This window comes from Procambarus clarkii, chromosome 3 (assembly GCF_040958095.1).
Source record: "Procambarus clarkii isolate CNS0578487 chromosome 3, FALCON_Pclarkii_2.0, whole genome shotgun sequence".
Classification (NCBI taxonomy): Eukaryota; Metazoa; Arthropoda; class Malacostraca; order Decapoda; family Cambaridae; genus Procambarus; species Procambarus clarkii.
This window is the reverse complement of record NC_091152.1, coordinates 12,264,059-12,291,369: the sequence shown is the minus strand read 5'-3', so window position 1 is coordinate 12,291,369 and position 27,311 is coordinate 12,264,059. Positions and strand designations below refer to the sequence as shown.

The 27,311-nt window shown below is 52.4% G+C and overlaps 1 protein-coding gene and 1 non-coding gene across 24 annotated transcripts in view; both read left to right on the top strand.

The window, feature by feature from the left end:
• LOC123760896 (CUGBP Elav-like family member 4) overlaps positions 1-27,311 on the top strand; it is a 1,099,894-nt gene that overhangs the window by 703,574 nt on the left and 369,009 nt on the right. The window lies entirely within an intron of this gene.
• On the top strand, positions 748-822 carry TRNAK-CUU (transfer RNA lysine (anticodon CUU)). The gene has a single exon. It is a non-coding gene; the product is annotated as a tRNA-Lys (tRNA).

The window sequence follows — 27,311 nt, the reverse complement described above, 5'->3', positions numbered from 1 at the left end:
GTTAATGCTTGATGAATCCCGGTCCAGCTCTGTATGGCTTTAAACTATGAGCCGCGAACTCAAGTGAGATCCTAAGACATCTTCTCAGCCAATGAGAATCCGCTATTAGCCAGCTTGCCGTCCTTTAATTGGCTGGTAGTTCCATCCTTGATGTTGTTGGCCAATCACAGAGTGCCACGTGTCACAACGGCAGAAGTACTCAGAAAATCTGAGCTGCAATATTATTAAACCCACATAAAATGTATTTTTACAAATATGTTGCACAGTTTCTAGCGTATACAATCCATTCCTAACAAAGAAAACGGTCACAAGAAAATATGCACGATAGAATGGCCAGCAGTATCGTTCCGCACCGCCGAAATGATAGATGTAACGACAGAGGTTATCTTGAGATGATTTCGGGGCTTTAGTGTCCCCGCGGCCCGGTCCTCGACCAGGCCTCCACCCCCCAGGAAGCAACCCGTGACAGCTGACTAACACCCAGGTACCTATTTTACTGCTAGGTAACAGGGGGCATAGGGTGAAAGAAACTCTGCCCATTGTTTCTCGCCGGCGCCTGGGATCGAACCCGGGACCACAGGATCACAAGTACAGTGTGCTGTCCGCTCGGCCGACCGGCTCCCAGGAACAGCTTGAAACACATCAAGAGTGAGCTCTTGAGACATCAAGAGCCAGACCCTATCACGGCTTCATCACATCTAACACCCCCCCCACACGACCAATGAGACTGCACCAGCATACCAGTTTGCCCGGCTAGCTCTCAGTCGGTAGAGCACCAGACTCTTAATCTCAGGGTCGTGGGTTCGAGCCCCACGTTGGGCGCCACAAATGTGAGATTTTTTTTTTTCTTTGACAATTATCAAAAGAATTAATTCCTGTTAATGTTACGTTAATCGTAACTTTTTAGTTTTGCCGTGAGTGGCGAAACTAAACGGCCAGGCGAAACCAACCAAGAGACGAGTGAGCATGCACCCACAGACGAGTGAGCATCCACCAACGGACGAGTGAGCATCCACCCACAGACAAGTGAGCATGAACCCACAGACGAGTGAGCATGCACCCGCAGACGAGTGAGCATCCACCAACGGACGAGTGAGCATCCACCAACGGACGAGTGAGCATGCACCAACAGACGAGTGAGCATCCACCAACGGACGAGTGAGCATCCACCAACGGACGAGTGAGCATGCACCACAGACGAGTGAGCATCCACCAACAGACGAGTGAGCATCCACCAACGGACGAGTGAGCATCCACCAACAGACGAGTGAGCATCCACCAACAGACGAGTGAGCATGCACCAACAGACGAGTGAGCATCCACCAACAGACGAGTGAGCATGCACCAACAGACGAGTGAGCATCCACCAACAGACGAGTGAGCATCCACCAACAGACGAGTGAGCATGCACCAACAGACGAGTGAGCATCCACCTACAGACGAGTGAGCATCCACCAACAGACGAGTGAGCATCCACCAACAGACGAGTGAGCATCCACCAACAGACGAGTGAGCATCCACCAACAGACGAGTGAGAATTGAGTCCCGAGAATTGGTATAAATAATTCGGAGAGTTAATTGTTGCAATTACTTCCTAAGTGAAGAATTTAAGAAATACAGAGAAGTTTCATTTACATTTAATGTTTGTAAATATTAGATTAATTTATACTAAGGTACGGATATACATACAAGTATTTAACGTATATTAGTTGTAATTTTATCATAAGAGAATTGGCACAAAACGGAACTCATTCTGTCATCGCCTTCGTGTTGCGTAGATCAGAGACCTCATTGTAGTTTCGTTTAACGAGCCATTACGCAAAGCGTAACTAACCCATATGTCAAATACGTTCCCCCTCCCCCTCCTCTTCCCTCTCTCTCTCTCTCTCTCTCTCTCTCTCTCTCTCTCTCTCTCTCTCTCTCTCTCTCTCTCTCTCTCTCTCTCTCTCTCTCTCTCGATCTCTCTCGATCTCTCTCGATCTCTCTCTCTCTCTCTCTCGATCTCTCTCTCTCTCTCTCTCCATAACATGTTGGTACTGGATTAGGTTTGGTTTGGTTGAGTTGGAATGGATTGGGTAAAGTTGGGTTGGGTTAGGTTAGGTTTTGGATAGCTTTCATAACACTTTTTTTTTCGCTTCAATTTGCGAAAATAAGATAAAAGGAATTGCGTGATCCAAAAGGTGACCCGAGTTGTGTAGTAATTATCTGTTCTGCCAGACAGGTCAAGGATCTGTCTTTCTGACGGCCCTGTCTCTCTCTGAGAGTAGCAGTCCATCAGTGGACAGCAGTGATATCTATCCACCAGACTCATCATCGCAGCTAGAGTCAATAGGTCCACCACACTCACAACAAACACGAGTCATTCCATCAACCAGACTCACTCCAATTAACACAGTCGTTCTGTAGTTAAGAAAAAAAAACCCTTTGACAAACCCAGGCTCCTGGCCTCTGGGGAATGCACTCGTTACTCACACATTTACATCAAATTTGAATATATTCTTCGATGGCAGATGCTAATGCATTTTTTGGGTGATAGGGAATAGTTGATGGAAGGGATTGGGGGGGGGGGGGAGGGGGGTTGTAGGTGGAATGGGAGGGGGGGGGGGGAAAGAAGTTGAGATTGTGGATGGAATGGAATTCATGATTTCAGAAGGTGGTGAAGTGGATGGTTGCAGACGAAGACTACAGTTTAAAACAGGAAATGAACAGGATTGTAATTCACGGAGCTGGGAGGTATTGGGTGTCCCGGCGTAGTGGTGGTGGTGATGGGTGTGTGTCCTGGCGTAGTGGGGGTGATGATGGGGGTGTCCTGGCGTAGTGGTGGTGATGATGGGTGTGTGTCCTGGCGTAGTGGGGGTGATGATGGGGGTGTCCTGGCGTAGTGGTGGTGATGATGGGGGTGTGTCCTGGCGTAGTGGTGGTGGTGATGGGTGTGTCCTGGCGTAGTGGAGGTGATGATGGGTGTGTGTCCTGGCGTAGTGGGGGTGATGATGGGAGTGTCCTGGCGTAGTGGTGGTGATGATGGGGGTGTCCCGGCGTAGTGGTGGTGATGATGGGGGTGTCCTGGCGTAGTGGTGGTGATGATGGGTGTGTGTCCTGGCGTAGTGGTGGTGATGATGGGGGTGTCCTGGCGTAGTGGTGGTGATGATGGGTGTGTGTCCCGGCGTAGTGGTGGTGATGATGGGGGTGTCCTGGCGTAGTGGTGGTGATGATGGGGGTGTCCTGGCGTAGTGGTGGTGATGATGGGGGTGTCCTGGCGTAGTGGTGGTGATGATGGGTGTGTGTCCCGGCGTAGTGGGGGTGATGATGGGGGTGTCCTGGCGTAGTGGTGGTGATGATGGGTGTGTGTCCTGGCGTAGTGGAGGTGATGATGGGTGTGTCCTGGCGTAGTGGGGGTGATGATGGGAGTGTCCTGGCGTAGTGGTGGTGATGATGGGTGTGTCCCGGCGTAGTGGTGGTGATGATGGGGGTGTCCTGGCGTAGTGGTGGTGATGATGGGTGTGTGTCCTGGCGTAGTGGTGGTGATGATGGGGGTGTCCTGGCGTAGTGGTGGTGATGATGGGTGTGTGTCCCGGCGTAGTGGTGGTGATGATGGGGGTGTCCTGGCGTAGTGGTGGTGATGATGGGGGTGTCCTGGCGTAGTGGTGGTGATGATGGGGGTGTCCTGGCGTAGTGGTGGTGATGATGGGTGTGTGTCCTGGCGTAGTGGTGGTGATGATGGGTGTGTCCTGGCGTAGTGGGGGTGATGATGGGTGTGTCCTGGCGTAGTGGGGGTGATGATCGGGGTGTCCTGGCGTAGTGGTGGTGATGATGGGGGTGTCCTGGCGTAGTGGTGGTGATGATGGGTGTGTGTCCTGGCGTAGTGGTGGTGATGATGGGTGTGTCCTGGCGTAGTGGGGGTGATGATGGGTGTGTCCTGGCGTAGTGGGGGTGATGATGGGTGTGTCCTGGCGTAGTGGGGGTGATGATGGGTGTGTCCTGGCGTAGTGGGGGTGATGATGGGGGGGTGTCCTGGCGTAGTGGGGGTGATGATGGGTGTGTCCTGGCGTAGTGGTGGTGATGATGGGGGTGTCCTGGCGTAGTGGGGGGGGGGCATGATGGGGGTGTCAAGTAAGGGTCAGCAGGAGACCCAGAGAGACACGTGCCCCAAGTAAGGGTCAGCTGGGGACCCAGAGAGACACGTGCCCCAAGTAAGGGTCAGCAGGGGACCCAGAGTGACACACCTGCCCCAAGTAAGGGTCAGCAGGGGACCCAGAGAGACACACCTGCCCCAAGTAAGGGTCAGCAGGGGACCCAGAGAGACACACGTGCCCCAAGTAAGGGTCAGCAGGGGACCCAGAGAGACACGTGCCCCAAGTAAGGGTCAGCAGGGGACCCAGAGAGACACACCTGCCCCAAGTAAGGGTCAGCAGGGGACCCAGAGAGACACGTGCCCCAAGTAAGGGTCAGCAGGGGACCCAGAGAGACACACCTGCCCCAAGTAAGGGTCAGCAGGGGACCCAGAGAGACACGTGCCCCAAGTAAGGGTCAGCAGGGGACCCAGAGTGACACACCTGCCCCAAGTAAGGGTCAGCAGGGGACCCAGAGTGACACACCTGCCCCAAGTAAGGGTCAGCAGGGGACCCAGAGTGACACACCTGCCCCAAGTAAGGGTCAGCAGGGGACCCAGAGAGACACACGTGCCCCAAGTAAGGGTCAGCAGGGGACCCAGAGTGACACACCTGCCCCAAGTAAGGGTCAGCAGGGGACCCAGAGTGACACACCTGCCCCAAGTAAGGGTCAGCAGGGGACCCAGAGTGACACACCTGCCCCAAGTAAGGGTCAGCAGGGGACCCAGAGAGACACACGTGCCCCAAGTAAGGGTCAGCAGGGGACCCAGAGTGACACACCTGCCCCAAGTAAGGGTCAGCAGGGGACCCAGAGTGACACACCTGCCCCAAGTAAGGGTCAGCAGGGGACCCAGAGAGACACACCTGCCCCAAGTAAGGGTCAGCAGGGGACCCAGAGAGACACACCTGCCCCAAGTAAGGGTCAGCAGGGGACCCAGAGAGACACACGTGCCCCAAGTAAGGGTCAGCAGGGGACCCAGAGTGACACACCTGCCCCAAGTAAGGGTCAGCAGGGGACCCAGAGAGACACACGTGCCCCAAGTAAGGGTCAGCAGGGGACCCAGAGTGACACACCTGCCCCAAGTAAGGGTCAGCAGGGGACCCAGAGTGACACACCTGCCCCAAGTAAGGGTCAGCAATCAAGTGTAACACTTAAAGACGTCACTCCAAAGCAGTGTGCACGAAGGCAAGGGAGCTATGAGGAGAAAGCTCCAAGCCATTACGACTATTCAAGTTCAAGTATGTTTATTGAGTCAAGAAAATACATCTCAAAGGGATAGAGTAGCTTAGGCTATTTTTAACCCCCTCACCCTTACCATTACGACTATATAGCACTGGGAAGGGATCAGGATAAGGATTTGGGATGGGACAGGGGGGGGGGGTTGGTTACAGTGCAATCACGCTGTCAGAGTTGATTAGTGCTTGTGAGTGCTCTAGAGAGGCCAGCATCGTGGTAGCGGAACATAAACGTATTATTCTATGGCACTCTAAGCACTCTAAGATGACGAGTGACATGTTAGATAGATGGGCTCTGAGTACCTGGGGCCAGATTCACGAAAGCACTTACGAACGTGTACATCTTTCCTCAATCTTTGACGGCTGTGGTTACATTTATTAAACAGTTTACAAGCATGAAAACTTCCCATTCAACTGTTGTTATTGTTATATACAGCCTCCTGGTGCTTCGGAGCTCATTAACTGTTTAATAATTGTAAACAAAACCGCCAAAGATTGAGAAAAGATGTGTTTACTAGTTGTGTTTTTACGGGGGTTGAGCTTTGCTCTTTCGGCCCGCCTCTCAACTGTCAATCAACTGCTTACTAACTACTTTTTTTTTTTCCACACCACACACACACACACACACCAGGAAGCAGCCCGTGACAGCTGACTAACTCCCAGGTACCTATTTACTGCTAGGTAACAGGGGCATTCATTGTGAAAGAAACTTAGCCCATTTGTTTCTGCCTCGTGCGGGAATCGAACCCGCGCCACAGAATTACGAATCCTGCGCGCTATCCACCAGGCTACGAGGCCCCCTCAGGGGGCCTCGTACAGGTTCGTAAGTGTTTGCGTAAGTGCTTTCGTGAATCTGGCCCCTGGCCTCCAGTGAGGGGACGAGGTAAGCTCCCCTCATTATAGAACAGCCTATCATTGAAAGACCATGCCACGGTGTTAGGGGCGCCCCTGACCAGTGGCCCTACCTAGGGGCGGCCCCTGACCAGTGGCCCGACCTAGGGGCGGCCCCTGACCAGTGGCCCGACCTAGGGGCGGCCCCATCCTTGGTGATAGTGTCCAGGGGTAGGCCTAGCTGCCCTGTGCCTCAGGGTAGGCCTATAGCTGTCCTGAGCCTGAGGACAGGGTCCCGGTGGTGCCAGGGGGGGGGGGGAGTTTCAGAGAGTATAAACCAAGGAGTGTAGGTTATAGAGTTAGTGTTAACTTGACTCCAGACGATTAGGAAGTGTGTGTGTGGGGGGTTATCTTGAGATGATTTCGGGTCTTCGTGTCCCCGCGGCCCGGTCCTCGACCAGGCCTCCGCCCGCAGGAAGCAGCCCGTGACAGCTGACTAACTCCCACGTACCTATTTACTGCTATGTAACAGGGGGCATCAGGGTGAAAGAAACTCTGCCCATTGTTTCTCTCCGGCGCCCAGGATCGAACCCAGGATCACGCGTCCAGTGTTCTATCCGCTCAGCCACCGGCTCCACTAGGGGAGGGGTCTTTTTTTCACACAGGTGGGTACAGAAAGAGACAAGAGCTGACTCCTGTTAGCAGGCTGAGGGGCCTCGTAGCCTGGTGGATAGCGCGCAGGACTCGTAATTCTGTGGCGCGGGTTCGATTCCCGCACGAGGCAGAAACAAATGGGCAAAGTTTCTTTCACCCTGAATGCCCCTGTTACCTAGCAGTAAATAGGTACCTGGGAGTTAGTCAGCTGTCACAGGCTGCTTCCTGGGGGTGGAGGCCTGGTCGAGGACCGGGCCGCGGGGACACTAAAGCTCCGAAATCATCTCAAGATAACCTCAAGATAAGATAACCTTCCCCCCTTCCCATAGCTCATGGCAAGCCTTACCCACTAGCTTCCCTGGAACACAACCCAGCGATCGTTTGACAACCAGGTACCCATTCACTGCTGGGTGAACAGAGGCATGCAGTTGAAGATTGCCAGACCTACTTACAGGTATGCATGGGTTACATCAGCGCCATAGTTGGTAAATGCCACTTCCTCTGTTCACGGCACTGTGAACATTGCCAGGCGACAATCCTACTTAGGGGGATTTGCACAAATAAACACTTGATTGTGACTATATGTAAGTATCTGTTCAACCTGTCCTCTTAAAAAATCGCTTTTGGCCGTTTGCCCGTATGGCCGAATATGGACGTAATTTGAAAATTAAAAAAAAAAATAATATAAATTTGGGATTTTTCTTTTTAACAACAGTAAGTTAAGGGTCCTCTGATAGGTTAGGTGGGCAGGAAATTCTCATAAAGTTGCAAAATGGTATGAAAAACGTTAATGGAATGAATCCTTTTCTAAGCTGGCCGAGTAAGCCGGACGACTCAAACAGAAAACGGAACAGAACGTCACTTTTGTGAGTCGATTTCATTTCAAATTACGTCCAAATTTGGCCATAGTGCCGCGCATACCAGCCAAAAGTGACGTTATTTTTAAGAGGATGGGTTGATCTGTTCCCCCCCCCCCCCCCCACTGCTCATTCCTCTATGTCATAATGACATAGAGGGAATTAGGGGGGGGGGCTACTCTAAATCTTTACACTCTATAAGGCGTTGGTTTCTTCAGTCCGGCGATGTCTGCAACCCGTCCTCTTAAAAATAACGTCACTTTTGGCTCGTATGCGCGGCGCTATGGCCAAATTTTGACGTAATTTGAAATGAAATCCACTCAAAAAAGTGACGTTCTGTTCCGTTTTCTGTTTGAGTCGTCCGGCGTACGCGCAGAGGTTAGAAGAGGACTCTTTAAATTAACGTTTTTCATAACGTTTTGAAACTTTATGAGAATTTCCTGCCCACCTAACCTATCAGAGGACCCTTAACTTACTGTTGTTGAAAAAAAAATCCCAAATTTATTTCCATTTTTTTTTCATTTTCAAATTACGTCCAAATTCGGCCATTCGGGCAAACGGCCAAAAGCGACGTTCTTTTTAAGAGGACAGGTTGCTGTCTGATCTGAGCGTTCAGGAGAGTTCATACAGGACTTGTGCTCATAACGGATGCTATTCTTGAACAAGGGAATAACGTTTGAAATATCAACACCAAATGGAGTACAAAGCAATGAATATTAATTGGATAACTTTGATTTAGGACGGACCCAGGTAAGTACCGGTTTGGAAATTGGCTTAAAAAAAAAAAGTTTAATTCTGGAAAGACCTGGGTAAATATTGGTTTGGAAATTGTGTTGGATAAGTTTGATTCAGGAAAAACATCCATGAGTAAATACTGGTTAGCAAACTTGGTTGAATAAGTTTGATTCGGGAAATATCTTGGTAAATACTGGTTTGGAAATTGGCTTAAAAAAAAAAAGTTTAATTCTGGAAAGACCTGGGTAAATATTGGTTTGAAAATTAGGTTGGATAAGTTTGATTCAGTAAAGACCTGGATAGATAATTGGGCTGCAGGTTTATAAAACAACATTACACACATTAGGGAGCCGGTCGGCCGAGTGGACAGCACGCTGGACTTGTGATCCTGTGGTCCTGGGTTCGATCCCAGGCGCCGGCGAGAAACAATGGGCAGAGTTTCTTTCACCCTATGCCCCTGTTACCTAGCAGTAAAATAGGTACCTGGGTGTTAGTCAGCTGTCACTAGCTGCTTCCTGGGGGTGGAGGCCTGGTCGAGGACCGGGCCGCTGGGACACTAAAAAGCCCAGAAATCATCTCAAAATAACACAGAGATCACACAGAGATCACACTAACGTGATGCATCAGTAAGTTCAGTAGAACTTCGGTTTCAACTCTTTTTTTTTTTTAACCCTGTCGTAGCTCAGTCGATGTCGTAGCAGTGTCTGGGATGCTCCCGGACGCAGGTTCGAATCCTCGTCACGGCCCTTGTGGATTTGTTCATTTGTTTATAGAACAAATTACCAGATATCACAAAGGATGAAAAATCTATGGATTGTGTTTTGAGCATTAGACTAGCCATATATGTAAATACTAGCCATATATGTGAATATTAACCATATATGTGAATGAACACGGCTAGGTGTAGACAGGAGCTGCCATGCTCCTATTTATAGAATAATTCACTACGGGACAGACAGCCAGAATATATATACAGTACATGTTAGGCTTATATCAAGGTTTCCCCCCCCCCTCATCCCCTCAAGGTCGAATTGCTGATCCCCCCCCCACCCCCCACCCCAGGAAGCGACCCCTCAACACGCTGGCTAGTTCCTAGATACCCATTTACTGCTAGGTGAACAGATGCATCAGGTGATAGGAAACGCGAACCCATCCTTTCTGTCCCGATCAGGGGACAGTCCATTTGTCTGTCTGTTTACCCGTCTGTTAATCTGACCATCTGATTATTCATCTGTATATTTAATGTTCCGTCTGCTTATCCGTTTGTCTGTTTTATCGTTCTTTTATCTGTCCGTCTATTTAACCGTCCGTCCGTTTAACCGTCCGTCCGTTTAACCGTCTCTCAGGCTATGCGTCTTGATGTTAGTGCATTTTACGCACCGTCCGTCCATGCCTGCGTCAGTCCGTCCATCAGTGAGAGCTTCCGTCTGTCCGCCTGTGAGAGCTTCCGTCTGTCCGCCTGTGAGAGCTTCCGTCTGTCCGCCTGTGAGAGCTTCCGTCTGTCCGCCTGTGAGAGCTTCCGTCTGTCCGCCTGTGAGAGCTTCCGTCTGTCCGCCTGTGAGAGCTTCCGTCTGTCCGCCTGTGAGAGCTTCCGTCTGTCCGCCTGTGAGAGCTTCCGTCTGTCCGCCTGTGAGAGCTTCCGTCTGTCCGCCTGTGAGAGCTTCCGTCTGTCCGCCTGTGAGAGCTTCCGTCTGTCCGCCTGTGAGAGCTTCCGTCTGTCCGCCTGTGAGAGCTTCCGTCTGTCCGCCTGTGAGAGCTTCCGTCTGTCCGCCTGTGAGAGCTTCCGTCTGTCCGCCTGTGAGAGCTTCCGTCTGTCCGCTTGTGAGAGCTTCCGTCTGTCCGCCTGTGAGAGCTTCCGTCTGTCCGCCTGTGAGAGCTTCCGTCTGTCCGCCTGTGAGAGCTTCCGTCTGTCCGCCTGTGAGAGCTTCCGTCTGTCCGCCTGTGAGAGCTTCCGTCTGTCCGCCTGTGAGAGCTTCCGTCTGTCCGCCTGTGAGAGCTTCCGTCTGTCCGCCTGTGAGAGCTTCCGTCTGTCCGCCTGTGAGAGCTTCCGTCTGTCCGCCTGTGAGAGCTTCCGTCTGTCCGCCTGTGAGAGCTTCCGTCTGTCCATCAGTGAGAGCTTCCGTCTGTCCGCCTGTGAGGAGTAAAACTTACCTTAAACTTCTGGGGTAAGTTTCTGGAGAGGGTAGAGGGGGGGGGGGGGGGCAGCATTGGTTTTCTAACTTAAAAACTTGTTTTCGGACTTGTCCTTGAGTGGTAGGCTGCCTGCATCCGGCTTCTTGTCTTCAGCCTGCTATCCTGCCTTTCATCCGGCTTCTTGTCTTCAGCCTGCTATCCTGCCTTTCATCCGGCTTCTTGTCTTCATCCGGCTGCCCTGCTTTTCATCCGGCTTCTGCTTCCAGCCTGCTGCCCTGCTATTCATCCGGCTTCTTGTCTTCGGCCTGCTATTCTGCCTTTCATCCGGCTTCTTGTCTTCAGCCTGCTGTCCTGCCTTTCATCCGGCTTCTTGTCTTCAGCCTGCTATCCTGCTATTCATCCGGCTTCTTGTCTTCATCCGGCTGCCCTGCTTTTCATCCGGCTTCTGCTTCCAGCCTGCTGCCCTGCTATTCATCCGGCTTCTTGTCTTCAGCCTGCTGCCCTGCTATTCATCCGGCTTCTTGTCTTCAGCCTGCTGCCCTGCTATTTATCCGGCTTCTTGTCTTCATCCGGCTGCCCTGCTTTTCATCCGGCTTCTTGTCTTCAGCCTGCTATCCTGCTATTCATCCGGCTTCTTGTCTTCAGCCTGCTGCCCTGCCTTTCATCCGGCTTCTTGTCTTCATCCGGCTGCCCTGCTTTTCATCCGGCTTCTTGTCTTCAGCCTGCTGTCCTGCCTTTCATCCGGCTTCTTGTCTTCATCCGGCTGCCCTGCTTTTCATCCGGCTTCTTGTCTTCAGCCTGCTATCCTGCTATTCATCCGGCTTCTTGTCTTCAGCCTGCTGCCCTGCCTTTCATCCGGCTTCTTGTCTTCATCCGGCTGCCCTGCTTTTCATCCGGCTTCTTGTCTTCAGCCTGCTGTCCTGCCTTTCATCCGGCTTCTTGTCTTCATCCGGCTGCCCTGCTTTTCATCCGGCTTCTTGTCTTCATCCGGCTGCCCTGCTTTTCATCCAGCTTCTTATCTTCAGCCTGCTATCCTGCTTTTCATCCGGCTTCTTGTCTTCAGCCTGCTGCCCTGCTTTTCATCCGGCTTCTTGTCTTCAGCCTGCTGTCCTGCCTTTCATCCGGCTTCTTATCTTCAGCCTGCTGTCCTGCCTTTCATCCGGCTTCTTATCTTCAGCCTGCTGTCCTGCCTTTCATCCGGCTTCTTGTCTTCAGCCTGCTATCCTGCTATTCATCCGGCTTCTTGTCTTCATCCGGCTGCCCTGCTTTTCATCCGGCTTCTGCTTCCAGCCTGCTGCCCTGCTATTCATCCGGCTTCTTGTCTTCAGCCTGCTGCCCTGCTATTCATCCGGCTTCTTGTCTTCAGCCTGCTGCCCTGCTATTTATCCGGCTTCTTGTCTTCATCCGGCTGCCCTGCTTTTCATCCGGCTTCTTGTCTTCAGCCTGCTATCCTGCTATTCATCCGGCTTCTTGTCTTCAGCCTGCTGCCCTGCCTTTCATCCGGCTTCTTGTCTTCATCCGGCTGCCCTGCTTTTCATCCGGCTTCTTGTCTTCAGCCTGCTGTCCTGCCTTTCATCCGGCTTCTTGTCTTCATCCGGCTGCCCTGCTTTTCATCCGGCTTCTTGTCTTCAGCCTGCTGTCCTGCCTTTCATCCGGCTTCTTGTCTTCAGCCTGCTATCCTGCCTTTCATCTGGCTTCTTGTCTTCAGCCTGCTGCCCTGCTATTCATCCGGCTTCTTGTCTTCAGCCTGCTGCCCTGCCTTTCATCCGGCTTCTTGTCTTCAGCCTGCTATCCTGCTTTTCATCTGGCTTCTTGTCTTCAGCCTGCTATCCTGCTATTCATCCGGCTTCTTGTCTTCAGCCTGCTGTCCTGCCTTTCATCCGGCTTCTTGTCTTCATCCGGCTGCCCTGCTTTTCATCCGGCTTCTTGTCTTCAGCCTGCTGTCCTGCCTTTCATCCGGCTTCTTGTCTTCAGCCTGCTATCCTGCCTTTCATCTGGCTTCTTGTCTTCAGCCTGCTGCCCTGCTATTCATCTGTCTTCTTGTCTTCAGCCTGCTGTCCTGCTTTTCATCCGGCTTCTTATCTTCATCCGGCTTCTTATCTTCATCCGGCTTCTTATCTTCATCCGGCTTCTTATCTTCATCCGGCTTCTTATCTTCATCCGGCTTCTTATCTTCATCCGGCTTCTTATCTTCATCCGGCTTCTTATCTTCATCCGGCTTCTGCTTCCAGTTTCGTTGCTCGTTTTCTGCTAAAGTTTTCCCAGTTTCTCTTTTGGGTGTCTTTTCTGTTTCTCGTTTCCTGTCTGGCTCTCAACTCCTCGTTTCTGTATCTTGAGATTATCTTGAGATGATTTCGGGGCTTTAGTGTCCCCGCGGCCCGGTCCTCGACTAGGCCTCCACCCCTAGGAAGCAGCCCGTGACAGCTGACTAACACCCAGGTACCTATTTTACTGCTAGGTAACAGGGGCATAGGGTGAAAGACACTCTGCCCATTGTTTCTCGCCGGCGCCTGGGATCGAACCCAGGACCACAGGATCACAAGTCCAGCGTGCTGTCCGCTCGGCCGACCGGCTCCCTAGGCACTAACTAGGCACTCCCTAGTGTAGGCACTAACTTTGCTGCCTCCTCCTCTGTCTGGCCTCGTGGTCTCTCTTGTCTGCTGCCTGGCACCGTAACCCGTGACCCCTGGCACCGTGACCCCTGGCACCGTGACCCCTGGCACCGTGACCCCTGGCACCGTGACCCCTGGCACCGTAACCCGTGACCCCTGGCACCGTGACCCCCTGGCACCGTGACCCCCTGGCACCGTGACCCCCTGGCACCGTGACCCCTGGCACCGTGACCCCTGGCACCGTGACCTCTGGCACCGTGACCTCTGGCACCGTGACCCCTGGCACCGTGACCCGTGACCCCTGGCACCGTGACCCCTGGCACCGTGACCCCCTGGCACCGTGACCCCTGGCACCGTGACCCCTGGCACCGTGACCCCTGGCACCGTGACCCCTGGCACAGTGACCTCTGGCACCGTGACCCCTGGCACCGTGACCCCTGGCTCCGTGACCCCCTGGCACCGTGACCCCTGGCACCGTGACCCCCTGGCACCGTGACCCCCTGGCACCGTGACCCTTGGCACCATGACCCCCTGACACCTATACTATATACGTAGCAACTATACGTAGGAAATTAACATATAACAACATTAACTTATATATGAGAGCAAATGTATTTTAAATACAATGTTAAAATTTATGAATGCGTCTCCGGGGACGGCCGCTGCTTTAACGATCCTGGCCTGAGAACAGGTTCCAGCACTTGCCAACAGAACCTAAACGCCAAACCTAACCTAACCGTTGGCTAATTAAATATAGACCTGTAATATATAGTATAAATTTATAGATGCCACCTATAATGAGTACACCTATAATGATTGCACCTGTGGTGCAATTATAGGGACCCATAACCTCGGAGAAGAGAATAAAGAGTATTCAGAGAGGAACTCGCAGTTTGACTCTAGATGCGTATGAGCATTCGCTTCTACCACCGTCTTTTTATATATGAGACAAATTTATATTTTTTTTTTTAATAAACAATTTGATAAAATTGATAAATGTCTTGGGGTAGGGGGGGAGGAGGTGAGGACCGCCGCTTTAACAAACCTAACAGACACAAATAATTGGGAACAAAATCTAAACACCTAACCTAACCTAACTATACACGAAATTATATAATTCAATTAATAAATTCAAATTGATGAACGCGTCTTCGGGATTCTAGACAAAGTCGGGGTTGTAACCACACTAAATGCATCATATTTGCACGCTTGGGATACGAGCGTACAAATTGAATGCTTTCAAAAACGCATTAAAAATGCACGCCTTTCTAGGACCATTATTATTATTATTAACATCTTTATTGACAAAATTAATTACAATTTTGCCTAATCTGAGGATTTTGATAGTCTTATTAAATTGAGGTTAATGCTAGTATTCACTGTCACGCAGGACAGAGGGTCATACATAAGACAATAGGTCTAAACTGTAGGCTGAAGACCAATGAGAATCTTCGTTGATAGGCGTGTTAGTGTAGCTTCGCACGCTAATACGTGCGTATTGTACGCGTGTCACCATCTGGGAATAAGCTGAAATAAGAAAATACGCGGTTGGGAGAGAGTGGTGGGCCCTTTCTCCAACTCGGGACAAAGTATTAGATACTCCTATATTTTGCATTTTTCCGAAAGAATTTACGATTTGATCCGTAAATTACAACAAATTGAGCATCGTGTAATTCCATCACCGACTGTAATGTTTAATTGAACGGCTTGAATAACGCAATTTGAGTCGAACTACGGACTACTATGCAGTCTGGCGTTGTAAATATGTAGCCATTTTTCTCTGAAATTGAACAGCGGGATGTATGATACATAGTATTGGGAAACCTATGAAAGTCCGGAGTCCATGAAATGTGTGAATTACACGACAGTGGAGCTAGGGTTTCCCGTGCATATTGTCGGGAGCGGGCGTTGGCAGCCTGGCCTAGCTGGCCGAGGGGGCGTTGGCAGCCAGGCCGAACTGGCCTAGGGGGCGTTGGCAGCCTGGCCTAGCTGGCCGAGGGGGCGTTGGCAGCCTGGCCGAGGGGGCGTTGGCAGCCTGGCCTAGCTGGCCGAGGGGGCGTTGGCAGCCTGGCCTAGCTGGCCTAGGGGGCGTTAGCAGCCTGGCCTAGCTGGCCTAGGGGGAGTTGGCAGCCTGGCCTAGCTGGCCGAGGGGGCGTTGGCAGCCTGGCCTAGCTGGCCGAGGGGGCGTTGGCAGCCTGGCCTAGCTGGCCGAGGGGGCGTCGGCAGCCTGGCCTAGCTGGCCGAGGGGGCGTTGGCAGCCTGGCCTAGCTGGCCTAGGGGGCGTTGGCAGCCTGGCCTAGCTGGCCGAGGGGGCGTTGGCAGCCTGGCCTAGCTGGCCGAGGGGGCGTCGGCAGCCTGGCCTAGCTGGCCGAGGGGGCGTTGGCAGCCTGGCCTAGCTGGCCGAGGGGGCGTTGGCAGCATGGCCTAGCTGGCCGAGGGGGCGTTGGCAGTCTGGCCTAGCTGGCCGAGGGGGCGTCGGCAGCTTGGCCTAGCTGGCCGAGGGGGCGTTGGCAGCCTGGCCTAGCTGGCCGAGGGGGCGTTGGCAGCCTGGCCTAGCTGGCCGAGGGGGCGTCGGCAGCTTGGCCGAGGGGGCGGGTTACATCGCTCATTCCCCTCTCACCTCACATTCTACCCCCTCAATAGGCGGGCTGTCCACCTTGCTGACACGGTGTGGGTGTGGGTGTGTGTGTGTGTGTGTGTGTGTGTGTGTGTGTGTGTGTGTGTGTGTGTGTGTGTGTGTGTGTGTGTGTGTGTGTGTGTGTGTGTGTGTGTGTGTTTGGTAGCTAAGTCAGGCTTGGTCTCTTGTCAGAGAGAAATTTCGAAAGTTTTTCGCGTGTATTTCACCAAACATGGGTGTGTATAGATGAATACTGCGTAGCACTCACCTACACACATTCAGATGCTTACGTTCGTTTTATTGTTGAGTTTGAAGTTTTTTAATTATTGTTATTGTTTTTTAGTGGGGGGGGGGGGGGGGGGGTTGGTCAGTATTATGTACTGTGGGGCTTGGTTTCAATCGAGTAGATCAAAGCTCTTGGGCCACCAGCTGTGGGAGTGGGGCGTCTCATCTTGGGTCACCAGCTGTGGGAGTGGGGTGTCTCATCTTGGGCCACCAGCTGTGGGAGTGGGGTGTCTCATCTTGGGCCACCAGCTGTGGGAGCAGGGCGTCTCATCTTGGGCCACCAGCTGTGGGAGCGGGGCGTCTCATTTTGGGCCACCAGCTGTGGGAGTGTGGCGTCTCATCTTGGGCCACCAGCTGTGGGAGTGGGGCGTCTCATCTTGGGCCACCAGCTGTGGGAGCAGGGCGTCTCATCTTGGGCCACCAGCTGTGGGAGTGGGGCGTCTCATCTTGGGCCACCAGCTGTGGGAGCAGGGCGTCTCATCTTGAGCCACCAGCTGTGGGAGCAGGGCGTCTCATCTTGGGCCACCAGCTGTGGGAGTGGGGCGTCTCATCTTGAGCCACCAGCTGTGGGAGCAGGGCGTCTCATCTTGAGCCACCAGCTGTGGGAGCAGGGCGTCTCATCTTGGGCCACCAGCTGTGGGAGCGGGGCGTCTCATCTTGGGCCACCAGCTGTGGGAGTGGGGCGTCTCATCTTGGAGTAATCTTTCTAACATTGGCTCCTCTAACATAACGATGGTGTTCCACACCCTGATGGCTTGGTGCTGCAGTCTGATGTTTAGTGGCTGTATGTTCAGGAGTTCATGGAGCTCCTGGATTATCTGGTCATATGGTGGACGGTGTTTTGCTGCTGCTCTTCGCGTCTTATTTTGCGCTGCTTGTAGGTTTTGCATCTTAGTTTTTTTAAGGTGTGAAGTGGTACTGGGGGATATTCGAGTTGCGGCCGAGCTGGAACCTTTTTCAAGTGTAGCTGTATATCCGTGCTGAGGCTCTGGAGTCTCATCAGTTATTCTAAGGCAGTTTTTGCTTTGTTTCTTCTGTCCATTATGTGATAGTGATTCGTGTTCTTGTGGCCCAGTAGTCTGCTGCCTCCGTGTATAATAGCTGGACTGAACACCTGTACAGGGGTCTATCTATATATATATATATATATATATATATATATATATATATATATATATATATATATATATATATATATATATATATATATATATGAGAGAGAGAGAGAGCGGTAGGAATGATTTTGACATCACTTTTATCACAAAATTAGGAGGGCGAGACGATTTTTAAAGAATTAATCTAATCATAACATGAAGTTACTTTGTTTGACACACACTCACCCTCAGTCCCACCTTCCTTCACCCTGTCTCTCTCTCTCACTCTCTCACTCTCACTCACCCTCCACCCCCACCCCCCCCAGCACCCTTCCCTCCACTCACACACAAAACAGGCAGACGGAGACGCATGTAGTAGATTAGGGCCTCGCTCCCTCCGATATGCACTATCCATCTCCCAATTCCTGGCTGTATGGGTCTGCGAGGCTGGTGCGGGGGGACCAGCCCTGCCTGTATCTCCCTACTGATCTGGGGGTGTGACTGTCCCTGGCCTTCTGGGACCTGGTGTTGTGGTCCCTGGCCTTCAGGGACCTGGTGTTGTGGTCCCTGGCCTTCTGGGACCTGGTGTTGTGGTCCCAGGCCTTCAGGGACCTGGTATTGTGGTCCCAGGCCTTCAGGGACCTGGTGTTGTGGTCCCTGGCCTTCTGGGACCTGGTGTTGTGGTCCCAGGCCTTCAGGGACCTGGTATTGTGGTCCCTGGCCTTCAGGGACCTGGTGTTGTGGTCCCAGGCCTTCAGGGACCTGGTGTTGTGGTCCCTGGCCTTCAGGGACCTGGTGTTGTGGTCCCAGGCCTTCAGGGACCTGGTGTTGTGGTCCCAGGCCTTCAGGGACCTGGTGTTGTGGTCCCTGGCCTTCAGGGACCTGGTGTTGTGGTCCCAGGCCTTCAGGGACCTGGTGTTGTGGTCCCAGGCCTTCAAGGACCTGGTGCTTGACTGAGAGGGTTCTCTTTGAGTGATTGATAAGTTCTACTTGACAGGGATGACGGGGTGTGTTGACGGCGGTGATGCCCTGTTTGTTGACGGTGCTGTCTCCGGTGACAGGCTTCACCTCGGCCCTCCGGAACATCTTGTCTGTCTCACGAACGGCTCTTCCGGATTCGGATATGTGGCGACTTCTTCCAGCTATATTCAGTATAGCATCGCGCGCCAACACTGAGTATTCCGCGAACCTGAAGCAAGATAACGGTGGGATACCCAAGGGCCGGACTCCAGTTTTATGATAGCAATTGGACAGCGAGTTTGAATATATTGAAGAGTGAGCATGTCGGCCATCAGGGATGAGTGGGGGTAGAGGGCGGAGTGGGCGGCCCTGAGTGATGGGCGGCCATAAAGGAGGAATGACGGGTCGTCTCCAAGACCTGTCCAGGCTTCCTGAGGATGATGCCTTGACCTTCCCCTACCCCCCCAACACCCCTCCTCCCCTTCTGACTCCCCCCTCCCCTTCTGACTCCCCCCCTCCCAGCCATCTCTCCCCCCTCAACCATCGCCCCCCACCCCTCCCCTTCTGACTCCCCCCCTCCCAGCCATCTCTCCCCCCTCAACCATCGCCCCCACCCCTCCCCTTCTGACTCCCCCCCTCCCAGCCATCTCTCCCCCCTCAACCATCGCCCCCACCCCTCCCCTTCTGACTCCCCCCCTCCCAGCCACCCCTCCCCCCCCATCCATCGCCCCCCCCCTCCCCCCTTGTGTCAGTGTGTATCAGATGTGTGATGAATGGTTGCAACAGTTAGGTTGATCAAGTTGGCCAGGGCAGGAGTGGTGGTGTTGAAGCCTGGTGGTGGTGGTGTTGAAGCCTGGTGGTGGTGGTGTTGAAGCCTGGTGGTGGTGGTGTTGAAGCCTGGTGGTGGTGGTGTTGAAGCCTGGTGGTGGTGGTGTTGAAGCCTCGTGGGGGTGGTGTTGAAGCCTGGTGGTGGTGGTGTTGAAGCCTGGTGGTGGTGGTGTTGAAGCCTGGTGGTGGTGGTGTTGAAGCCTCGTGGTGGTGGTGTTGAAGCCTGGTGGTGGTGGTGTTGAAGCCTGGTGGTGGTGGTGTTGAAGCCTCGTGGTGGTGGTGTTGAAGCCTCGTGGTGGTGGTGTTGAAGCCTCGTCGTGGTGGTGTTGAAGCCTCGTGGTAGTGGTGTTGAAGGCTCGTGGTGGTGGTGTTGAAGCCTCGTGGTGGTGGTGTTGAAGCCTCGTCGTGGTGGTGTTGAAGCCTCAGTGGTGGTGTTGAAGCCTCCTCGTGGTGGTAGTGTTGAAGCCTCGTGGTGGTGGTGTTGAAGCCTCGTGGTGGTGGTGTTGAAGCCTCCTCGTGGTGGTGTTGAAGCCTCCTCGTGGTGGTGTTGAAGCCTCAGTGGTGGTGTTGAAGCCTCCTCGTGGTGGTAGTGTTGAAGCCTCGGTGGTGGTGTTGAAGCCTCGTTGTGGTGGTGTTGAAGCCTCGTGATGGCGTTGAAGCCTCGTGGCGGCGTTGAAGCCTCGTGGTGGTGTTGAAGCCTCCTCGTGGTGTTGAAGCCTCAGTGGTGGTGTTGAAGCCTCCTCGTGGTGGTAGTGTTGAAGCCTCAGTGGTAGTGTTGAAGCCTCGTGGTGATGTTGAAGCCTCAGGGGTGGTGTTGAAGCCTCCTCGTGGTGGTAGTGTTGAAGCCTCAGGGGTGGTGTTGAAGCCTCCTCGTGGTGGTGGTGTTGAAGCCTCCTCGTGGTAGTGTTGAAGCCTCGTGGTGATGTTGAAGCCTCGTCGTGGTGGTAGTGTTGAAGCCTCAGTGGTGGTGTTGAAGCCTCGTGGTGATGTTGAAGCCTCGTGGTGGTGTTGAAGCCTCGTGGTGGCGTTGAAGCCTCAGTGGCGGTGTTGAAGCCTCGTGGTGGTGTTGAAGCCTCAGTGGTAGTGTTGAAGCCTCGTGGTGATGTTGAAGCCTCGTGGTGGTGTTGAAGCCTCGTGGTGGTGTTGAAGCCTCGTGATGTTGAAGCCTCGTGGTGGTGTTGAAGCCTCGTGGTGGCGTTGAAGCCTCAGTGGCGGTGTTGAAGCCTCGTGGTGGTGTTGAAGCCTCAGTGGTGGTGTTGAAGCCTCAGTGGTAGTGTTGAAGCCTCGTGGTGGTGGTGTTGAAGCCTCGTGGGGGTGATGAAGCCTCGTGGTGGTGTTGAAGCCTCGTGGTGGTGGTGTTGAAGCCTCGTGGGGGTGATGAAGCCTCGTGGAGGTGTTGAAGCCTCGTGGTGGTGGTGTTGAAGCCTCGTGGAGGTGTTGAAGCCTCGTGGAGGTGTTGAAGCCTCGTGGAGGTGTTGAAGCCTCGTGGTGGTGTTGAAGCCTCGTGGAGGTGTTGAAGCCTCGTGGATCTACGCCAAGAACTCACTCTCTCCTCAGTGTTAATAACATGAGTTAATTACGGAAAGCTTAGAGTTAATGTTACCAGAGACCCCCCACCCCCACCCCCCACCCCCACCCCCACCCCCCACCCCCACCCCCACCCCCCACCACAATGACAGCTTCAAGACACACACTCGGCTCTGTACTAATCACTTGAGACAGTTAAGCAAGTCCCAGCTGTGTCTGGGTACAAGTGACAGGATGAACAACCCAGCGGGTTTTCTTCCTATTGGGGAGTGTTGTACATGCTGCTATGGCGGTGTGTCCACTCACAGGATGAGTGACGCTGCCCAATACTGTCACTATGGCGGTGTTTCCACTCACAGGATGAGTGGTGCTGCCCAATACTGTCACTATGGCGGTGTGTTCACTCACAGGATGAGTGGCGCTGCCCAATACTGTCACTATGGCGGTGTGTTCACTCACAGGATGAGTGGTGCTGCCCAATACTGTCACTATGGCGGTGTGTTCACTCACAGGATGAATGGCGCTGCCCAATACTGTCACTATGTCGGTGTATCCACTCACAGCATGAGTGGCGCTGCCCAATACTGTCACTATGGCGGTGTGTTCACTCACAGGATGAGTGGTGCTGCCCAATACTGTCACTATGGCGGTGTGTCCACTCACAGGATGAGTGGCGCTGCCCAATACTGTCACTATGGCGGTGTGTCCACTCACAAGATGAGTGGCGCTGCCCAATACTGTCACTATGGCGGTGTGTTCACTCACAGGATGAGTGGCGCTGCCCAATACTGTCACTATGGCGGTGTGTCCACTCACAGGATGAGTGGCGCTGCCCAATACTGTCACTATGGCGGTGTGTTCACTCACAGGATGAGTGGCGCTGCCCAATACTGTCACTATGGCGGTGTATCCACTCACAGCATGAGTGGCGCTGCCCAATACTGTCACTATGGCGGTGTGTCCACTCACAGGATGAGTGACGCTGCCCAATACTGTCACTATGGCGGTGTGTCCACTCACAAGATGAGTGGCGCTGCCCAATACTGTCACTATGGCGGTGTGTTCACTCACAGGATGAGTGGCGCTGCCCAATACTGTCACTATGGCGGTGTGTTCACTCACAGGATGAGTGGCGCTGCCTAATACTGTCACTATGGTGGTGTGTCCACTCACAAGATGAGTGACGCTGCCCAATAAACTCGCCCCTCGGGGCAAAATTAAAAAAAAATAAATCCACCTGCTTAAGCAAGCGTGCGAGGACAAGCCCACAGGGGCGGCACTCCCCCCTGGGAGGATGGACCATATGTGTAGCGTAGGCATCCATCAGTCTCAGGAGACTATGGAGTTGCGCTCTGGTTATCGGTCTGGGGCCAGATTCACGAAAGCACTTACGAACGTGTACATCTTTCCGCAATCTTTGACGGCTTTGGTTACATTTATTAAACAGTTTACAAACATGAAAACTTGCCAATTAACTGTTGTTATTGTTATAAACAGCCTCCTGGTGCTTCGGAGCTCATTAACTACTTAATAATTGGAAACAAAGCCGCCAAAGATTAAGAAAAGATGGACAGGTTCGTAAGTGCTTTCGTGAATCTGGGCCCTGGAGTGGCCTCTCCAGGGCGCAAAGCCAGAGTAGGTTGATATGGAGGTCTAGAAGCTGTCACCCATGCAGCAGGTCCCCTTATCTCCAGGAAGTTAATGAAGAGGCAGGAGGTGTAGTATTGACCAAATCACTACTGACGGGTTGTGCTAACTCTACTGATAGCTGGACTCGGGGCACCGCGTTCCGTAATTACCAAAAATGGTAATTGTTACCAACAATGTAATTACCAAAATGGAGAAATAGCAGGGATTGCGAACAATGCCTCCTGAACGCCGAGTTCACTTCCATTGTTTTGGCATTGAGATACACAGAACGCAACAGTAGAGGAGCAGTGGCTTAGGAGGCCTGGTCGACGACCGGGCCGCGGGGACACTAAGCCCCGGAAGCACCTCAAGGTAAGGTACAATGCCTCAAAAGCCACACACTACAAAGCCACGGTGAATAAACAGGGAGGAAACAGAGAGAGAGACAATCGCTGAAATCAAGAGACCTGTGAAAAAGCTAATTAATCAGGGAAGGGTGATCAAGTTGCTGTGGCTCCCCCACCCACGCTGGAATGTGTGCAAGTGAACGAGCAGATGTACTGGCTCCTGAGGGCGCTGAAGGAGACCCATTGGAGAGAGTTATTCAATTATTACACCATTGGGAGCCGGTCGGCCGAGCGGACAGCACACTGGACTTGTGATCCTGTGGTCCTGGGTTTGATCCCAGGCGCTGGCGAGAAACAATGGGCAAAGTTTCTTTCACCCTATGCCCCTGTTACCTTGCAGTAAAATAGGTACCTGGGTGTTAGTCAGCTGTCACGGGCTGCTTCCTGGAGGTGGAGGCCTGGTCGAGGACCGGGCCGCGGGGACACTAAAGCCCCGAAATCATCTCAAGATAACCTCTCAAGATAACCATATAAATTATTGAATTATTAGGCTACCATATTAATTACAAAATTATTACTTATTGAATTATTATCAGGAGACCATATTAAAGTATTGAATTGACCCTATTAATATTGAAAACTTCATTCCCAAGACTCTTTAACAAGTTAGACGGCTCATCAGACAAGTTAACTGAAGAAAGAATGATAGACAAAAAAAACGGTCAGTGAATCTGTACGTTGGTGCAATAAGTGGTTCCCACAGACAACCTTAATCATTATGGATGAAAAGGAGACGACCTCGGGAGATAAGAGATAACGGCAAGAATTCGTGTTCGATACATGTACCCATGGAGATTCGGGGTCCAACAGAGAGCTCAACAGCGGAGATACAGAATCTTTGGTACGTTGGGCCCACTTAAGAGAAATTAGAAATGTGGGTAGAAGAATGCCCCCATTCTGTGGGGTAGACGAATGTCCCCATTCTGTGGGTAGACGAATGTCCCCATTCTGTGGGTAGACGAATGTCCCCATTCTGTGGGTAGACGAATGTCCCCATTCTGTGGGTAGACGAATGCCCCCATTCTGTGGGGTAGGAGAATGCCCCCATTCTGTGGGGTAGGAGAATGCCCCCATTCTGTGGGGTAGGAGAATGCCCCCATTCTGTGGGGTAGGAGAATGCCCCCATTCTGTGGGGTAGGAGAATGCCCCCATTCTGTGGGGTAGGAGAATGCCCCCATTCTGTGGGGTAGGAGAATGCCCCCATTCTGTGGGGTAGGAGAATGCCCCCATTCTGTGGGGTAGGAGAATGCCCCCATTCTGTGGGGTAGGAGAATGCCCCCATTCTGTGGGGTAGGAGAATGCCCCCATTCTGTGGGGTAGAAGACAATGAAACAAAGCCCAGGAGCACCGGACTAGCCAGCATAACAGTGGGCAAGACAGGATTGCAATTTACACTAAAGTACTGTGTAGTTTGTAGCATTAATTTATTAAATTAACACATTCTATTATAAAAATTCTGTTCAAAGTGGCTATCGACTAGTATCGACTGGTTTGGGACTAACGCCTGGAGAGATCAACAGCCTATCTGTACCCACAATGTCAAGCTGGTGATTCAGTCCTGCCCGATTGGTGTTTAATCAGTGATAATATTGATAAGACATGTGTATGTCGATAGAAATCACTCTTGGGGCAGTTTGCAACGACTCCTTCTTATCCTCCATCGGAGGATAAGAAGGAGTCGTTGAAGATAAGAAGTCGAAGATAAGAAGTCGAAGATAGGAAGTCGTTGATAAGGAGTCCCATTTTCTTTCTTCTTGAAATGGTAAAAAACAATGTAGTTATAATTTGTGGCTCGTAGCCATTCTTATCGCCTCGTTCCTACCCCATCTATGCTTCATTTCTTCACTTATCCTTCTCTATCCTTGTAATCATCTGTGCATAAGGTATCGTGGCGCGTTATCGTAGAGGCCGCGTCTGGGGTGAGGTTCGGACTGGGGGGGGGGAGCGTTGCGTGTTAACTCCGAGGGCCACATTCTTGCTCCCAACGGTCCTCTGGGGGGCGCGGCCGCCTCCCTCGAGCCGGCGCTCTGCTGGCGGGAAGAGAAACATGTAATGTTTACTTTGCTAGATCTGGGGAAAGAGTAAACTGGGCGAGACTCGTAGTTCCCAGATGTGTGAGGGTTTAACCTGGCCTTGTGTTTCTTGTGCGGCGCTACGCTCTTCAGCTGAACCTGGGACCAGATTCACTAAAGCACTTACGCAAGTACTTACGAACGAGTACATCTTTCCTCAATCTTTGACGGCTTTGGTTACATTTATTAAACAGTTTACAAGCATGAAAACTTCCCATTCAACTGTTGTTATTGTTATAAACAGCTTCCTGGTGCTTCCGAGCTCATTTACTGTTTAATAATTGTAAACAAAGCCGCCAATGATTGAGAAAAGATGTACAGGTTCGTAAGTGCTTACGTAAGTGCTTTCGTGAATCTGGCCCCTGGCCCCTGTCTTCCATCTTTCACTTCTGGTTTTAATCTTACATTTTCTTCTGTATCTGCTCCTTCTCCTGTACCGTTCCTCTTGCTACTACTGTTCCTGCTGTTGCTGCCACCGGTGTTTGCCCTCAGTCTCCAGCCTCCCCTCCCACATCACCCCCCTCCCTTCTCCTTCCCCTCACAGCCCCCTCCCACACACACGCACCCCCCCCCCCCTGACGCCACACTCCTGCAGTGTGCACAATTTTTGACCAGAGAGCTGGTGCCACGCTGCTCGAGAGCTCTTCATCAAAATATAACTATAATTACCAGTCAACGCAAGCGAAAAAAAATAGTGTAATTTTTAGGTTGTCGTCCATATTCCATGTGTGTGAGGGTATGGGAGGGGCAGGGGAATGGGAGGGAAGGGGGGGGGTTATGGAAGGGGGAGAACGGAAGCTGGGGTGGGAAGGGGCGGGATGGATTATTGATTAGCTGTTTGGTCAGCGAGGTGGGAAAGTGCTTAGGTAAAGTTACACCCACACGTCCATAATATACACCACGCCCATACTCCTCTACCCATGCCCAATGCTCACTCTGGTGACCCACGCCCATGCTTACTGCTCATATACCCCCACGCCCATACTGGGTACCCACACACGACATCTGCTGTACCTTAATAACTGGGTCACCTGTTATGATAGCTCAAGTGACACCTTCTCTGCCTCCTACACCTTGAGAACCACCTACACCTACACCTACACCTTGAGAACCACCTACACCTACACCTTGAGAGCCTCCTACACCTTGAGACCCACCTACACCTACACCTTGAGAGCCACCACATCAATAACTGCACCAGTGCCACCCTGGACCAAGACGGACACAGGTAATTAATATATCACCTGAGCCGGGCCACAGGTGCGCCTCCTTAACGTGAAAGAATGAACGTAACCTTCTCTTTGTAGGATGAACACGTATACAAGTCTTCAAAGTTGCTCCGTCTCTCTGTCTGTCTCTCTCTCTTCGTCTCTGTCTCCCTCTCTCTCTCTCTCTCTCTCTCTCTCTCTCTCTCTCTCTCTCTCTCTCTCTCTCTCTCTCTCTCTCTCTCTCTCTCTCTCTCTCTCCGTCTCTCTCTCTCCGTCCTTGTCTCTCTCTCTCTCCGTCTCTGTCTCTCTCTCTTCGTCTCTGTCTCTCTCTCTCCGTCTCTGTCTCTCCCTCTCTCTGTCTCTCCCTCCCTCCACATGATCCAAAAGGGCAGTTGGCAGCACTGGGAACACATAAAACAATGGCGTCTCTGAGGCAGCCCTCGGTATCGCCCCCTTGCTGGTGTCCGCTCTACAGCGCCTGGTGACGCGTGAGGGGAATGTATGCACAGATATGCCCCAGTCATCGCCCGCACGCCACTCACCTCTCCCGCCCAATTACGGAACTGTCGCGGCGCTCGGCGGAGTATGGGGGTAGATAGAGTGTATGTGAGAACGAAAGATAGCGTAGGCAGTAAGATAACGCTTGAGGAACGCCGTTACGCAGAGAAATCACAGTAAAGCGATATATCAGTGAGGATATCCAAGGGGATTGTGATGAGGATTCGAAGCTGTGTCGTGGTCTATAGTTGAGTAAGGCGTGCGTCTGGGTACACCCAGCGCAATGGTTCGAATCTACATCAGGGCTCCTGTTGATTTTCTCGTGACTATCGTTGTTAGCTGATGGTGACGTCTCTTGGGGTGACGTCAGGGTAGAGAAGCCGAAGGCTCTCTGCCTCAATGTGCCGCTAGGTAGTAGTTAAGGATGATTAAAACAACATTTGCTATTTTTAATTGGTAATTTGAAAGGAATCAAGCGCAACTGGATGTAATTTTTGCTGCTGCTGCTGCTGCTGTTGCTGCTGCTGCTGCTGCGGCTACTGCAGCTACTGCTGCTGCTGCTGCTGTTGTTACTGCTGCTGCTACTGCTGCTGCTGCTCCTACTGCTGTTGCTGCTCCTACTGCTGTTGCTGCTGCTGCTGCTGCTGCTGCTGCTGCTCCTACTGCTGCTGCTGCTGCTCCTACTGCTGCTGCTGCTGCTCCTACTGCTGTTGCTGCTGTTGCTGCTGCTGCTGCTACTGCTGTTACTGCTGCTGCTGTTGCTGCTGCTGCTGCTACTGCTGCTGTTACTGCTGCTGCTGTTGCTGCTGCTGCTGCTACTGCTGTTACTGCTGCTGCTGTTGCTGCTGCTGCTGCTACTGCTGTTACTGCTGCTGCTGTTGCTGCTGCTTCTGCTGTTGCTGCTGCTCCTACTGCTGTTGCTGCTGCTGCTACTGCTGCTGTTACTGCTGCTGCTGCTGCTGCTGTTACTGCTGCTGCTGCTCCTACTGCTGTTGCTGCTGTTGCTGCTGCTGCTGCTG